We start from the raw sequence: 10,385 nt of genomic DNA, 5'->3' as shown, positions 1-10,385 counted from the left end.
TCCCTGGCGTCCTGCGGCCGCTCCTCCGCACGGCCTATCCCCCCCGCCTCGGCCCTGCAGGTGTCACCCTCCTCCGGGCAGCATTCTGGCAGCGGGTCCACCCAGCAGGCAGGGCAGCCGTGCTTCTGGCTCTGAGAAGTGCAGGTCCCCCAGGGCCCCGTGCCTGGCCCAGCTGCAGGCAGCCCATCTCCTGACCAGGTGGGACGCCAGTGCGCTCCAGGTGACCGTGGGAGGGGCAGGGACCTGCAGACTGTCCCCACTGATGGGCCTCCATTTGCTCGGCCCTCAAAGGGGGACATGTAGAGGCGGAGAGGAGGCCTTAGGAGCCACAGGGCAGCGGGCAGGGCAGCTAGGGTTCGACATCTGACAAACGCATGCAGCTGGGTGTGAGAGAGGGACCCGGAGGTGGAGCCCGTGTGCTGTGGGGCAGCCGCTAGCTCGATGGCTGTCTGTCCTTCTGTCCTCTCTGCACGTCTCGCGTTTCCCGGGCTTCCGACAGCGATACTGGGTGCTGAGAGTCCCTGCGAAACCCTGAGGGACACGGACAGTCTGATGGGGGAGGCTGAGTGGAGCTGTCTCAGAGGCCAGTCCCGAGCTCAGGGCAACCAGGGAGGCCCCGGCCGCACCTGCACACTGGCCAAGGCGACCGTAAAGGTGGGCTTGTTAGGTGGCAGGTGTGGCAGCCACGTGAGGGCCAGGTGAGCCTGGAGACCTGAATGGGGGTGGCGGGGCTAGCAGGGGACCCGCAAGGGATGCTGGACCTGACCCTGGCCGGCAGAGCGGGTCCGTTTCCTTCCTCCATCTGCTGCCCCTTTGTTTATTCATTCAGTCAACAAATGTTTCTCTGCGTGGATGGTGCTGGCTGCCGGGGGCGCAGATCCTGACACTGACCCTGTCTGGCGTGGCCCTGCCCCTCCCCCAAGGGCGACACATGACAGGAGGGACAGCAAGCAGGGGGACAGTGAGGGGTGGCACCTGGACCTGCCGGGTGCCCGGGACGTCTTCCAGTCAGGGCCAGTGGCCACCACAGCCCAGAGGCCTCCGGGGAGGCAGCAGACAGGTGGCCTTAACAGAGCACAGGGCAGGTGTCCCCACCCCGGGGCACTGCTGAGACTCTGTGCAGCACTGCGGGCTGCTGGAGCTGAGTAGGTGCTGGCCAGACTGTGGATGTGGGAGCCCACTGGGAAGGAGGTGGCTGTCCCTCTGTGAGCCTCCCTGCGAACGTGCCTGGCGTGGCAGGTGCTGGGTAGCACGACCGAAACTCACGTATGTGTGTGTGTGCGTGTGCTGAGGCAGACCTGATAGGGAAGGCTGCTGGGTGGGTTACCAGAGACAGGTTTTGCAGGATGGATAGGAGTTAACCAACTAGACGAGGCTAAGGGGAAGGTCGTTCCAGACAGAGCGAACAAAGACAAGCTGCCCTGGGAACCTGATGTGCATCAGTGATGTCTGCCATCGTCTTTGTTACAGCTCATGGAGAGAGGGAGGGAGGGCATCACCCCAATCTCTGGTCAGAAGTCACAGCCCAGAGCTGAGCCCCTCCTGTCCTCCCTGCCCACAGCACAGTTTGAGAACGGAGGAGCTGTGTTCTGACTTCCCCGAATCGGTGGCTGTCGCTTCCCTTCTGAGCCTCAGTTTCCTTCCCTGAGAAACGTGGGTGGGAATTCTGAGTTGGGGCAGGGGCTGCCCCAGAGCAGTGCCGGGAGGAACTGGTTACACAGTTACCACCACTGGCAGCCTCAGTCTGGGCTCTGAGACGGCCGAGCCCCAGGGGACTCTGACCCTGGCCTTCTGCAGCAGGTGGGGCCGGGAGGCAGCGTTGGAAAAGGATGCCCCATCTCTTTATGGGGTTTTGGAAGGGTGTCTGTTCCCAAACTGAACCCGAGTTCCTGAGCAGGAAGGTGCAGAACCCAGACACTCAGGCCTGTGGTGAGGAACAGGACCTGGCGCGTTCTTTCAAGCTCCCCCTCACCCAATTCCTGCAGGCCAGGGAAGGTGCTGTGGGTGCCTAGGGGCCCCACCAGGGCACCACCAGAGGCCTCTGTGAGGCCATGTTGTCAACTCCTGCCACCAGGGGGCACTGTGACCACACATTACAGCCACATTTTAATACCTTTGATGGTGGGGGGGAGGCTGAGGCAGGAGGATCCCCAAAGTTGTGAGGCCAGCCTGGGCTACACAGTGAGACCTCAGGAACTTCATAGACTTCTTAAAGTGCAGTTTATACTCACGATTCTCCTTGACTTCCTCCCACCTGTTTCTTCTTTGCTCCTGGCTTTTCCAGCCTCACGGGTGGGCCAAGCTGGTACTTGGTACCCACCTATGTCCAGGGCCTGGCTTCCTACTGTCGCCCTCCCTGAGGGGCACCGTGGTGAAGCCACACCTGCAGCTCCCTCTAGGCACTGGCTTTCATTACCACCTGTCTAGTTTTGATTCCCTCTTATGTCTTTAATTGCATTATGCAGAGTAATTTATAGTCTCCTTCCCAGTGACTCTTGGCGGAAGTTCTTGAGAATTTCCTCCTGATACTGTTTTGGGGACTTTTTGTGTTTTGTTTTTGGGTTTTTTTTTTTTTTTGTTTTTTGTTTTTTTGTTTTGAGACAGGGCCTCACTATGTAGCCCAGGCTGGTCTTGAATTTACAGCGATCCTCCTGCCTCAGCCTCCCCAGTGCTGGAATTTTAGGCATGCACCACCACGCCCAGCTCGGTCCTTAGTATCTCACCAGTTCAGTTGTGTTCATGGGACTCCTTGGAATCTTGCACTGGGTGCTTTTAGGCTGCAGGTGAGAAGGGAGGCTGGAAGTCACGTGACTCTCTGAGTCGTCTGACTTCCTGAGCTCTGCCAGGCCACCCGCTGCCCTATAAGGATCCTTCTCACCTGCACCACTCTGGGCCCGGCCTGAGGACCCCTCTGGGGTCACAGGAGCCAGATTCCCTGCCCAAGAGCTCCACCTCCGGTCGAACACCCTGCAGCACTTCCCTCATTCCTGAGGCTCACACTGGTGCCCTCTGCCCTCTGCCCTCTGCTGTGCTCCACACCCGGATGGTCCAGGTCGCCTGGGTAGAGACCAGCACATGTCCTGGGAGGTAGGCATCACAAAAGGAAACGGGCAAGGCTGGGTGTTTCCAGTCACTGTTCCCCACCCCTCCCCCTGGTACTGGAGATCAAACCGCTGGACCACATTCTCAGCCCTTTTTGCTTGATGTTTTGAGACAGGGTCTCACTATGTAGTTCAGGCTGGTCTTGAACTCATGGGGATTCTCCTGCCTCAGCCTCCTGAGTAGCTGAGATTACAGATATGCACCACTGTGCCTGGAAGTCACCTTTCTTGTGAAGGTTAAAAGAGGGGACTTCTGTCACTTTCCTTGGCCTGTGGTTGGTGCTGAGGGGCACCTATCACTGGACGCTCACAACCCGACTAGCCCCTGGGTTAGGCCAGGAGGTGGGCGACGGCAGAGTCTAAGTTGGGGTGGGTATTCTGGCAGAGTGTGAAGAAGAGGAAACGGAAGCAGAAGAAGCACAGGCCTCCAACCTCCGAGGGACTTGGACACCAGGCGGGGAAACGGAGTTGCTGCTCAGGCGGGGCTGGGCCCACAGCCCCAAGCAGGCAGGGACGAGCTGGCACCTGCGGAAGGTGGATTCCAGTCGTGCTCAGGAGGCCCGGGCGGGGAGGCCGAGAGGTCCTGAGCCCATGGCTGCAACGTGGAGAGGGGCAGCCAGGTGGGGGTCTCTGGGGGACCGGGACAAAGACAGGCCTGGCCACAGCACCAGGCTTCTGTGGGGAAGGCAGGAGGGGCCACATCTCCCGCCCACCCTAGGGGACATGGGGGACTGGAGTGGTGCCTCCGCCCCCGCCGGCAGCCTTCCAAGCATGGCCCCTGGTGAAGGGCTGCCCCGGGGACCTGCAGTCCAGTCCCACTCCCCGCTTCCCACTGTAGCCTCGGGCTCCAAGTCCACACCGCAGGACGGCCCTGCCACCCCGAAGGGCTGGCACACATACCCAGGGCAGGAAGTGCGGGCCTTGTGTTCAGCTCTGGCTCTTGACACCTCTGGCAGAAGTGGCCACACGGAGTTTTTCTTGCTGGGGGTGGCAGCGGCCTGAGGAGTCCTAGGGCGCGGAGTCTGGCTAGACACAGGTTCCCTGGGGTCAAGGCCTGCGCCTGCGGGCGTGAGGGCCCGCTGAGGACAGGCAGTGAGCGGGTCCCTGCTCTTCCCGGCAGGTGACCGCAGGCTGGTGGCCTACAGCAGGACTGGTTTCTCCTGTCTGAGAGCAGGATGTGGCCAGGGGCTCGGGCAGCTGCTGGCGCCCTGTTGACAGTCTGTTGGCTTGTCGCCTGCCTCTCCTAGGTCTCTGCAGCTGTGTGGCTCTCACCTTTTGTTTTTTCTTTTGTTTTGGTTTTGTCTTATCTTGCTTTGTTTTTGAGACAGGGTCTTGCTATATAACTCAGGCTGGCCTTGAACTCACTGGGTAGCCCTGGCTGACCTCAAACTCACAGGTATCCGCCTGCCTCGGACTCCCCAGGGCTGGAATGACAGGCATGTGCCACCACACCTGGCTTGTGTGGCTTTCTTTTGAGGACATCGCCCATTGGGTTAGGACCTGCCACAGCCCACTTGGCCGAAGGGTCCTCGGCCTGAGAAATGAGGGTGAGAGATTAAGAAACGTAAAGAATAAGACAAAGAGGAAACTTACAAGAAAAAGTCAAAGAAGACAGTAAAGTTTACATAGCTGAACCAGGTGGCAGCTCTTTGTCCTGCTAAGACAAAAAGCTCGGCTGGCACCCTCAGCGTCTTTATTTGTAGTGTAGACAAGGAACGAAGGGGGTTGTCTGATTGGAGCTGGGAGAATGGCTTAGGGAGCGCGGGAGACGCTGTTTGATGTTTCTCTGGGAGAGGGGTAGGACGGAAGACGGTCTTTGCGGCCGAGCAGAGCTCCGCCACGCCCTGCCCTCCGGTCACCTGTTCTTCTCCCCCGGGCGCTGCCTCATCCTGGGAGGAGGTGAGTTGGGCCTGGCCCTCCCAGCATTGCTGCCTGTTCTGTTTTGTAACTACAGCTTGCGATGGTGTCTCAGGCCGGGTTCCGTGAGCTGTCCTCACAAAGTCCCTGCAGGGGACTAGCACGCAAACCACCGCTCAGAATTCTCATGATCGTAGTAATGCTATGTTTGGCCAGGTTGAAAGGATTGAATCCGTTTAATGAATCAAGAACAGATTTGACCACGTGCTCGGGGCGAGGAAAGTCACGTGAGCGTGCTGAGTGCACGGGACCTGTTGAGGAAGCTTTGGGAGATCTAGGCTGAGAGCGGCGCACGGAGAGCTGTCCATCAAAAGCGCAGCAGCCCGTTTTCCAATCCCGCTGTGACTCACCGTAAGGAAGAGCAGTGACGTGAACGTGGGGTTACTTAGCAAGGCACTGAAATCCTTGACAGTACCGCAGGGCTTTGACTTGATTACCCCAGTGCAATGTCATCTCGGCCTGGCGCTGCTGCAGAGACCCCAGGCCGGGTCACGTTCTTGGGTGCCAGGGGTGGGGACTTCAATGTGTCCTTTGGGGGACCCAGGTCTGCCTCAGCGGCTAGTGACCTGAGCAGCCAGGACGCTGCTGGGCTCTGACCTGAGAGTCTGGCATTGGATGAGCTGCTGGGTCGTTGTTGGGACCCGGGGCTGCAGGAACAGTACCTGAATTCTGCCAGCATCATCTCTGCCCACGACATGGATTAAGAGAAAAGGACGAAGACATCACCTGTGCCCCTGCCCTGCGTCCATGCAGAGACCCAAGGCGAGGAAGTCATGCCCAGGCCACGTGACCTCGGGCACCTCACCAAGCCTGGCTCCCCAGAGCCCAGGATGGAACCCTGGATGACAGAGTAGCCACCCTCCGTGTAGGACCACACAGAAACTGAGGGCACCCAGGGAGAATCTCACAGGGGAGGAGTGGAGCCAGAGCAGCTCTGGGCTGGGAGTCCCCAAACCTGGGCTCTTTGCCCCTCTGCACCCCAGCTCTGACAGGGATCTCTCTGTACCCCCAGGAACCTATTGATAGACCAGAGTTGGGGTTCTAAAACACCAGCCTTGCCAGATGCAGTGGCACATGCCTGTAATTCCCGCACTCTGGGAGGCTGAGGCAGGAGAATCTCAAAATCAAGACCAGTGTGCAGAACTTAGTGAGACCCTGTCTTAAAATAAACAATAAAAAAAGATCTGCAGGACCCTGTGCAAAAATAAATAAATAAGTATTAAAATAAAATAAAACACCCACCCTGAAGAGCCTTTAGGAAGCAGGTGTTCAAGACCTCACTCACAGAAGGGAAACTGAGGCATGGTAAGGGTCTCTCGAGTTTGCATTTATTACCCAAGGTGTTGGAGAGAATGACCCTTGGTCTCCCCAGGACCTGGATTATGGGGGCTGATAACTGACTTGCTGTACGAGGTGGGGCCTGGTTGGAAGGAGTGGATCACTGTGGGTGTAGCCTGGAAGACTTTATCTTGTTCCTCAGCCCCTCCTTTCCACTCTCTGCTTCCTGTCGACTGTGCTGTAAGCAGTTCTCTTCCATGCCATCCTACCTGGGCAGCCGACCATGCAAAGACTGAAATGTGAGCCAAAATAAACCTCCCAGGAGCGTCAGGTGTGTCCCAGGGATGAGGGAGGTGACTAAGACAGAATTTTGGGACCAGAGAAATGGGGTCATTGTTGTAACACTTCCTACCTGACCATGTGATTCAGAAGCCTTTGGAACTGGTTCTCTGGAGGAGTTTGAAATGGCTCGGAGGCTGATAGGAGATTCTGGTCAGAGCTAAGAAGACCAGAATGCTGATTTTTAAACAAGAAGAATGGTGGTGAGGGGGCTTGGAAGATTTATGTTGGGAAGGACTCCAGGCCGTGTGTGGTGTAAAATTTGTCTACATTTTGTTCACATCTGCCCGGAGGCTTCGTGGGAGGCAGACTAATTAATCTGGAGGAGAAATTTCAAAGCAGTCCAATGTTCATGCTGTAGCATGGGTATGGTTTGCTGGTTTTTTTGCAAGGTTTATACTGAAAATCAGGAGCAGAAAGTCCATTTGAAAAGTTCCCCATTTCCCAGAAAGGAAGGGCCTGCAAAGTTAGGGCAGAGGAGAGCTTAGCGGTTGCTGAAAAGATTAGCACTAAAAAGAAGCTAAGCACTGTACAACAGGATAATAGAAAAAAATGGTTTGAATGCATCGCAGCAACCAGCAAGACCCCATCCTTCACAGTCTGGGATTTCAGACTGCTTTGAGAAGAGAGCCCCAGGGCACCGGGCTCTAGAAGGGCTATCTGAGGAACTCAGTGCACAGTGCTCAGTCAGCCAGCCACTCAGAGGCCTCTGCAGTCCTGATTCAAGGATGCCTGGCTACTGCTCAAGCTGGCAGCAGACCTCGGCACTGGTTTTACAGGCATAAAGAATATAAGAGTTGGGAGTCGGGAGGCTACGGCTCAGACTTCAGAAGAAGCCCTGCGAGGGCAGTGCATTCAACCAAAAGTTCAGTGGAGATCACAGAAAGTTGGAGAAATCAGAAACAGGACATTTGAGAAAAGCCACAGGAATGGATTAAAGGCAGCCCAAGAGAGAGGCCATGAGGGCTGCAATCACCAGCAGTGCCGTAGGGGCAGGGCTACCCAATCGCTTTGGAATTCGCATCTCCTCGTCACAACTTGCTCCTGGTGCTGGACACGGGGCTATGAGGTTTAATGTTTGTCCCGCTGGGTTGTGGTCTTGTTTGTTCCCATTCATTGCTGTCCCTCTAGTCTTCCCTTTTGAAATGGGAATGTTTACCCTGTGCCATTGCATGTTGGCGGTATTTAACTTTTTAATTTTCACTGGAGCTGAGAGTTTGCCTTAAAGTCTCAGAAGATTTGGGACTTGGACATTTTAGAATGCTGAAACTGTTAGGACTTTGGCAACTCTTAGGGACGGATTAAATGCATTTTCCATAAAGGGCTGCATCTAAGTCCTTCAGAGCCCACCAGCAGAATGTTACGTTTTGTTTGTTTGTTTGTTTGTTTTTGGTACCATTGCATCTAAGTCCTTCAGAGCCCACCAGCAGAATGTTACGTTTTGTTTGTTTGTTTGTTTGTTTGTTTTTGGTACCGTGGACTGAACTCAGGACCTTGCACTTACAAGGCAGGCAGCGGCACCACTGAGCTGCATCTCCAGGCCCCAGAACGTTATGGCTGATGTCTCCAAGTCCCCACATAGCATGATGTGCTCACAGTCTGGGCATTTGGAAGGCGATTGCATTGGGGGTTTAGAGCTGATTTACAGCTGGGAGGCGGGGCCTGGTTGGCAGGAGCGGGTCCCTGTGGGCGTGGCCTGGAAGGTTATATCTCCCTTCTGGGCTGCTCCCTTCACTGTCTGTGCTTCCTGTCCTCCGTGCTGTGAGCAGCTGTCCTCTGCCATGCCGTCCTGCCTTGGAGTTGGCCAACTATGGACTAGAATGTGAGCCAAAATAAACCTCTCCTCCCTTACATTGTGGGTGTGTCAGGGATTGTGTCCCGGCGATGGGGGAAGTGACCAAGACAAGACTCCTTCAAGGATTGGGGTGCTGGGCTCCTCCTCCCTGTGGGACTCAGGAAGCATGTGGGTACCAGGGCAGCCTGGGCCACCATGAGGGGAGGGTTCGTGCAGCGCTTGTGCAGGGTTTGTGTGGCCAGGTGGTGGTCAGTGGCCCGGGCCAGAGAAGCCAGCATCCAGGGGGAGGCAGGGGGAGCCAGGAGATATGTCTAAGCAGGCGAGGCCACCAGGGTTGACCAGGGCACCATCAAAGGAAAAAGAGAAGGAGCTCACAGGTCCCACAAAGCCCCTTCCCTGGGACATAGCCCTATTTTGTTTTGCTTTTCCAGACAGGGTCTTGCTATGTAGTTCAGGCTGGCCTCTCAGACTCATGGCAATCCTCCTGCCTCAGCCTCCAGGGTGCTGGGATTATAGGTGTGCACCACCACGCCTGCGCTACATAGCTCTATCTTGGACCCTCGGGGAGCTGCTGCTGATTGTGAGCCCCACCCCCGCCCCAGTCATGCTGACCCCCCAGGTGATAATCATATCTTCAAAGGCAAGTCCATGATTCTTGGTTACTTTTATGTAATATTTTTGTGAAGGTGAGGCCGGACCTCCTTGCCCAACTGTGAGAACTGGTGTGGGATTTGGACCTCCTGTTCGATATCCTGTACAAACACCAGCGGCTGTGACTCGGAGTGTCTGAGAAGCCTCCTTCCTGTCACCGACTGGAGACCCCTAACGGCATGTTTGTACAGCACAGACACCCTGGTTGGGGCCAGCACTTTTACTGACTGGAGCTGAGGCCACCGGAATGCCTCGCCCTTCCAGCACAGAGGCTGACAAGTGCCTCCTCTGTTGCCCCCAGCCTGGGCCTCCCTGGTGTCGGAGAGGAAGTGGGGAGCCAGGCCCTTCCTGGCTGTCAGCTCACAGTGGCACACATGGATCTCAGTTTGGGGGTGACAGGTTTGGTGGGAGATTCTTGGGGTCCTGTTTATGGCGGTGCCCCCACCACAAACAAGGTGATGGCTGGCACACAGTAGGTGCTCAGGGAATGCTGGTCAGTTTGAGCTAAAGGATAAGCCCCTACATGGCTCTTTGATATTCTTTCGGTTTTGGTTTTGGTTTTTTGTTGTTTGTCTTGTTTGAGACAGGGTCTCCTCAGCCGTTGAGCTCACTGTGTTACCCAGGCTGGCCTCAAACTTTCAGCTATCCTTCTGCCTCAGCCTCCCAAGTACTGGGGTTACAGAAGTACACCACCACGATGAGCATTTTTGGTTTTTCTTTTATTTTTCTGTTTTTTTCTTTTTTGAGATAGCATCTCACCGTGTAGTTCAAATTCGCCTTGAACTCACTGTGTAGCCCAGGCTGGCCCCAAACTCAGTGGCAGCCCCCTGAGGGATTAGAGGCATGTGCCACCCTGCCTGGCTAAGGCTCTCTCGCATTCTGTCTGGGTCACCCAGAGCCTGGGGGCTGTTCCTGTCCCCCTGTCCTAAGGAGTGGGCAGGCCAGCCTTGCAGACTTCCTGGAAGCTAGGGGTAGGGCAGGGCAGTTTTGCCATTTGGTGACAGGGCTTTGGGCAAATTCATTTCTTCCTGTGACCGCAGTCTCCTCAGCTGGGAAATGAAGAGAATAATCTTTACCTCACCGCCCCCCCCACCTCTCCACCCCTGGGGCAGCAGCAGGCTGGGCTTCACCCTGGGTGGGGCCCTCACTCCTTCAACAGCAGGTCAAGACCCTGCGAGCGGGTGCACATGCCAGGCCAGGGGGCGGGGTGGGTTCAGCTCCTGGCCAGAGACCCTCGCACACCCACCAGCCCTGTCTGAAAGCCTTTGCCCAAAGTCTTCTCGAAAATCACGCAGGATCCTGCA

Source organism: Fukomys damarensis, unplaced genomic scaffold, assembly GCF_012274545.1.
Source record: "Fukomys damarensis isolate Sample0158 unplaced genomic scaffold, DMR_v1.0_HiC HiC_scaffold_19, whole genome shotgun sequence".
NCBI lineage: Eukaryota > Metazoa > Chordata > Mammalia > Rodentia > Bathyergidae > Fukomys > Fukomys damarensis.
Note: the sequence above shows the minus strand (reverse complement) of the source record.